At 46.3% G+C, this 6,712-nt stretch overlaps 1 non-coding gene across 1 annotated transcript; it reads right to left on the bottom strand.

Annotated features, from left to right (window-relative positions):
• Window positions 1-4,833: 4,833 nt before the first annotated feature.
• Trnat-ugu lies at window positions 4,834-4,908 on the bottom strand. The gene has a single exon. It is a non-coding gene; the product is annotated as a tRNA-Thr (tRNA).
• Between the last annotated feature and the right edge of the window lie 1,804 nt (window positions 4,909-6,712).

The following is a 6,712-nucleotide window of genomic DNA, read 5'->3' as shown; positions in this document are numbered from 1 at the left end:
TTATTTCTTTTTATTTAAATTCTCTTATATATATATATATATATATAAATCACCGGTTGTCGTATGACTATTAAAAGATTATAATTAATGTTAGTCTGATTGGGAATTTGCTAAGCTAGACTGGATACCTGGTGAAACAGTTGCTCAGTAATGCAAGGTTAACTTCCGTAGACAGCTCACAGCTTTTAACACACTTTTATGTTCTTGATGCCCAGCACCGCTTTCTGAAGAAATTAATGCAACAACATTACGCGCTTTTTACCGAAACTGGTTGTTTAATAAAGCGACTATGCAGCTGCGTGCAAACGATGATCTCCCAAAAATTTCTAAAAGATGAAAATCGTCGCCTCCTCAAAACTAAATGAAGCGAATAATACGGGCTGTGTTGTGGCTCGCGTTGGTGGCACTATGGATAGTGGCGTCTAGTTTTCTTCTTGTGTATACTGGCGCCACTACGTTTGCTAGCGTTGTCTGTCTGCGAGTGGCAGCAGCAGTGGTTATCGATATCTAGTACCATGGTAAGAGATGGAAAAGAGCCACCGTGGTACAACAACCGAGGTAGAAAACTGCTGCGGAAGCAAGGGGAACTTCACAGCAAACATAAACATAACCAAAGCCTTGCAGACAAACAAAAATTACTCGAAGCGAAATGTAGTGTGAGGAGGGCTATGCGAGAGGCGTTCAATGAATTCGAAAGTAAAGTTCTATGTACTGACTTGGCAGAAAATCCTAAGAAATTTTGGTCTTATGTCAAAGCGGTAGGTGGGTCAAAACAAAACGTCCAGACACTCTGTGACCAAAATGGTACTGAAACAGAGGATGACAGACTAAAGGCCGAAATACTAAATGTCTTTTTCCAAAGCTGTTTCACAGAGGAAGACTGCACTGTAGTTCCTTTTCTAGATTGTCACACAGACGACAAAATGGTAGATATCGAAATAGACGACAGAGGGATAGAGAAACAATTAAAATCGCTCAAAAGAGGAAAGGCCGCTCGACCTAATGGGATACCAGTTCGATTTTATACAGAGTACGCGAAGGAACTTGCCCCCCTTCTTGCAGCGGTGTACCGTAGGTCTCTAGAAGAGCGTAGCGTTCCAAAGGATTGGAAAAGGGCACAGGTCATCCCCGTTTTCAAGAAGGCACATCGAACAGATGTGCAGAACCATAGGCCCATATCTCTAACGTCGATCAGTTGTAGAATTTTGGAACACGTATTATGTTCGAGTATAATGACTTTTCTGGAGACTAGAAATCTACTCTGTAGGAATCAGCATGGGTTTCGAAAAGGACGATCGTGTGAAACCCAGCTCGCGCTATTCGTATACGAGACTCAGAGGTCCATAGACACGGGTTCACAGGTAGATGCCGTGTTTCTTGGCTTCCGCAAGGCGTTCGATACAGTTCCCAACAGTCGTTTAATGCACAAAGTAAGAGCATATGGACTATCAGACCAATTGTGTGATTGGATTGAGGAGTTCCTAGATAACAGAACGCAGCATGTCATTCTCAATGGAGAGAAGTCTTCCGAAGTAAGAGTGATTTTAGGTGTGCCGCAGGGGAGTGTCGTAGAACCGTTGCTATTCACAATATACATAAATGAACTTGTGGATAACATCGGAAGTTCACTGAGGCTTTTTGCAGATGATGCTGTGGTGTATCGAGAGGTTGTAACAATGGAAAATTGTACTGAAATGCAGGAGGATCTGCAGCGAATTGACGCATGGTGCAGGGAATGTGCAATTAAATCTGAACGTAGACAAATGCAATGTGCTGCGAATACATAGAAAGATAGATCCCTTATCATTTACCTACAAAATAGCAGGTCAGCAACTGCAAGCAGTTAATTCCATAAATTATCTGGGAGTACGCATTAGGAGTGATTTAAAATGGAATGATCATATAATGTTGATCGTCGGTAAAGCAGATGCCAGACTGAGATTCATTGGAAGAATCCTAAGGAAATGCAATCCGAAAACAAAGGAAGTAGGCTACAGTACGCTTGTTCGCCCACTGCTTGAATACTGCTCACTAGTGTGGGATCCGTGCCAGATAGGGTTGATAGAAGAGATAGAGAAGATCCAACGGAGAGCAGACCGCTTCGTTACAGGATCATTTAGTAATCGCGAAAGCGTTACGGAGATGATAGATGAACTCCAGCGGAAATCTCTGCAGGACAGACGCTCAGTAGCTCGGTACGGGCTTTTGTTAAAGTTTCGAGAACATACCTTCACCGAAGAGTCAAGCAGTATATTGCTCCCTCCTACGTATGTCTCGCGAAGAGACAATGAGGATAAAATCAGAGAGATTAGAGCCCACACAATCCTTCTTTCCACGAACAGTACGAGACTGGAATAGGAGGGAGAACCGATAGAGGTACTCAGGGTACCCTCCGCCACACACCGTCAGGAGGCTTGCGGAGTATGGATGTAGATGTAGATGTAGTAGATGGTACTATCTTTGAAAGGCTGTCAAGTGTTTTTTGGGTCAGAATGTGTCGGGGAGTTTGCCAGGGACGGAACAGCAGTGAAGTCCGGCAGCGCGCGGACAAGCCGGGACTGCTGGAGACACGCAGGCACTGCCGGATCGAGGGGCTGTAGTTGCGAGGGCCACAACCTCGTTGTCCACTGGACCCAGGACGTTTCAGTTGAGTGAACATCAAACCAGTAGTGAAACCTCCCCTACTTTGAGATCACGCCATTCATTCGCGCGTTGCTGCTCCCAGGGTCACTGAGAAGAAGAGCAGCGAGTGGAGTGTTTGGAGTTAGCGAAATTAATTATCCATACTCCACTTCTTATTGTTAACCATTAAATTCCTTGTGTTTATTGATGAAGTTCAATCAGCGGTATTTTTCTGCGTAGTGGCGGCTCACGCCTCAAGTACCTGCACCGGAGGTTAGCATATTTTCGTGGCAGTATACCTTTCCTCGCCTTGCTACTGCTGTCTAGTAAGGCTTGTAGTTCGACAGCCTCCTTGATTGTGGTTCGGATGTTTTGTTTCTCTTGGACTACTTTGGTCGTACTGGTTCCTTCTGCTTCTGGCTTTTCTAAATACTGGATTCTGAAGACGCACTGCTGTCCACCGGTTCCGTCTTGCCTTGGTTATTCCATCACTGTATTGGTTATCAGATGTTAGGTACATTTTGCTAGAGTGTTGGTCTGCGTTTAAACTGTCACTAGTTGGAGTTGCCATCCGGTTACGTGAATACAACTCTTGGCTGCCCGTCTCACCATTTACAGAGTTGAGGACTTTCCCAGGTCAATCCTTGGAGCACAGTCTGAGCCCACTCCTTTCTCAATTTGGTCAGATTGTGATGATTGTTTTCTTTTAAAAAAAATTAACTTTGAATTATTACTATTGGGGCCTTTAGCTGACAAATAATTTGAATTTCTTGTTAATAAGGCCTCTAGCTGTGAGTGAATTTCTTAGATAAGGAATTTTAATTAGACAGATATCTTAACACAGATATGTTGATGATAGTTCTTTAAATATCTCTTGAAGAAGTTTAATTGCTTCCTAAGAATTTGCTATCCAGGCCTTCAGCCGTCAAATTGGTTTTTGAGTTGTTGCTAGTGGGGCCTTCAGCTGACAAATAACTAGAATTTCTGGTCAATAAGGCCTTCAGCCACCGTTCTGATTTTTTAGAATTCTTTCGCCTTGTCTAAACTCGATGTTCTATTTTACAGCTACGTGTCTACATCTACAGGTACATGAGTTGCGTGCAATTAACTCTCAAGTACCTGGCAGGTGGTTCATCGAACCACTTTCACGCTTTTTCTGTGGTTGCATTCACCAACAGCGGGCAGGAGATACGAACTGTTCCCCGTACGTGCTTTAATTTCTCTTACTTCATTATGATCATTATTTCTCTTCATGTAGGTGGGCGGCAACAGAACAGTTTCTCATTCGCAGGACAAAGTTGTTGATTGTTATTTCGTGAAAAGATCTCGCCGCAACAAAAGAAGCCTTTGCTTTAATGACTGGCACCCCAACTCGCTTATCCTGTTCTCGATAGGGCAAAACGAGGAGCGTTTTTTTGAAGTTTCTCGATGTACACAGTCAATTTTATCTGGTAAAGACCTCCTTCCGCACTGTAGTACTCCAGAAGAGGATGGACGAGAGTAGCGTAGGCAATCTCTTTGGTAGATCTGTCACATTTTCTGTGTGTTCTGCCAATAACACGCAGTCTTGGATTCGCCTAACCCTTAATTTTATCTGTGTGATTGTGACCCCTATGTATTTTGTGGAATTTATAGTGTTTAGATTTATGCGGTTTATCGTTCAACCGAAATTTAATGAATTCCTTTTAGTACTCACGTGGATGACCTCACTCTCAACGTTACTTAGCGCTAATTGTCACGTTCCGCACCATAGAGATATCGCCTCTGAACCACTCTGGAATTGGTTCTAATCTTCTCATGACTTTGCTAGACGGCAGATATCATCATCCTGCAGACAATTTGAGACGCCTGCTCACAATGTCTCTGAAGTCGTTTATATAGATTAGGAACAGCAGAGGACCTAAAACACTACCTTGAGGGACGCCAGATTTCACTTTTGTTTCTCTAGATTACTGTCCGTCAATTACTACAAACTGAGACCTTCCGGACACGAAATCACGAATCCAGTCGCACAACTGAGACGGTAACGCATAGCCGGGCCGTATGCTTAGAGGCCGCTACTATTTTATTCTCCTAAAGTAAGCTAAGAAAAGTGAAAATTTGTGTATGAAAAAGGAAAAGCACTTCTAGCAAAGTGAAATGATAATTAAATGGACACCCTAGCTGCAAACAGGCGTTGATGTAGTTCATTGGGGACATGTTGAAAATGTGTGCCCCGACCGGGACTCGAACCCGGGATCTCCTGCTTACATGGCAGACGCTCTATCCAACTGAGCCACCGCGGGCACAGAGGATAGTGCGTCTGCATGGACTTATCCCTTGCACGCTCCCCGTGAGATCCACATTCCCAACATGTCCCACACCACTACATTCGTAGTGCGCCTAATAGATGTTTGCCCATCATACTCATTACTCGTGGCAGATTAATCTACCAAGTCCCGTACGAGTTCGGGCATAGCGTGAACGTTCGCACAAGAAGGTCAATGGCCGGGAAGCCATATTTTAACTACATATGACGGTAGTATCTGTTCCAGAAGGAACAGTTACCGTGGATGACCATGCAGCTTTGCTAGAAATGAAATGATAATTTCTAGCAAAGCTGCATGGTCATCCACGGTAATTGTTCCTTCTGGAACAGATACTACCGTCATATGTAGTTCTAGCAAAGTGTTCGTTTTTTATGGAGATGGGATCGAGACTCTTGTAGCTATTGCACCTGCGCCTGAAAGTATGAATCGTGTCCCGAGCTGCACGTTCCTTTCAAGGTACAAACCAACCACTCTTTGAGTTGTACTTGGTGCGTATGTGCATGGTTGTACTTGTATTCCTACTTATATTGCTGTAAACCATCAATTACTGATTTTCTACAAGAGAAACATGAGTCTTCAAACAAGACCTAGAATGTTACCTACCGTCTGCTTACCTGCTGCTGTGGGGTGTGGTCCCTACAGCCGGCTGTCTACCAGTGCTCTATAGTCCAGCCGCTACTTCAGCCAGTGTGTGCCTTCCACTGCCCTCCCGCCTCAAAGCGCTATCCCACGCTACGCCACGCCTCCTGTACCGATCGCCAAATCCGCAATAATCCGCGCGGGAAGCGGCAAACACGGCCGCAGAACGCGTGTCTGCGGCAACGCCCATCCTATCAGCACACATGTGCGCTAAACCCACCGGCAACTGACGCAGTTCCAGCCCTCGTCGACAAAACACAGCCCCTCCACCACCGGACTCCTTCGCGAGCTACCCTTTCGCTTGTAGTCGCAGAGTTTGCGGAGAGCATCGGCCGTCCCACGGCTCGCCGACCCCCCCCCCCCCCCCCCCCCGACCCACAATCTTCCCGTATTCCGTTCTCATCACCCCCACCCCTTCCACCCATCCCCACCCCCGCCCCCTGTCCTAATGTTGGCCCTGATGGTCTGCAGGGTGCGCGCCGGGCCAACTTCCTCAATCTGCCGCCAGAGCGCGCGAGTCCGCCCCAAATCCCCGGGATTCCCCGCTCTAATTGAATTTTATAAACCGCGGGCTATGGCTCCCCCCCGTCCACGTTCTCTGGCAGGGGTGCCACCATTACCGACACCGCTCGCCACACAACCAGGCATGACAGGCTCCCCTCTCTTTCCTCCCTCCCCCCCCCAACGCGCGCACACACACACACACACACACACACACACCTCCAACTTCCCTCACCGCCAGTACCACACCACTGGGCGATCTCGGTTCGTGTCGACAAGTTTTGCCGGAGTTGTTCTCGACTGCTGAGAAGGCTCCCAGTCGTTGGCTTGCGATTGCTCTCAGGGGTTTCTTTCTGGACCGCAATTTCCTGCTTCCTACCCCTCTCCCTCCCCTCCCCTTCCCCTCCACCACCTATTCTCCCCTACTGTTCCACCCACGCAGATAGGAAAACATTCTGGGTCGACACAGGCGCACCAAATCCAGCCCCGAAAGTCCATTACAAAAACTATGCTCGCTACATAGCACCAGAGGAACCAGTTGACCTACTTTACAGCTCTGGTAGGGATATTCACATGACGTAAGTCGTGTAATATTTGACAAAATAAATTAATACTTGTCGGATATGATGGAAGACCCTGAC

The sequence above is a fragment of the Schistocerca piceifrons genome, chromosome 10 (genome assembly GCF_021461385.2).
Source record: "Schistocerca piceifrons isolate TAMUIC-IGC-003096 chromosome 10, iqSchPice1.1, whole genome shotgun sequence".
NCBI classification, from domain to species: domain Eukaryota; kingdom Metazoa; phylum Arthropoda; class Insecta; order Orthoptera; family Acrididae; genus Schistocerca; species Schistocerca piceifrons.
Note: the sequence above shows the minus strand (reverse complement) of the source record. Positions and strands in the feature narration are given on the sequence as shown.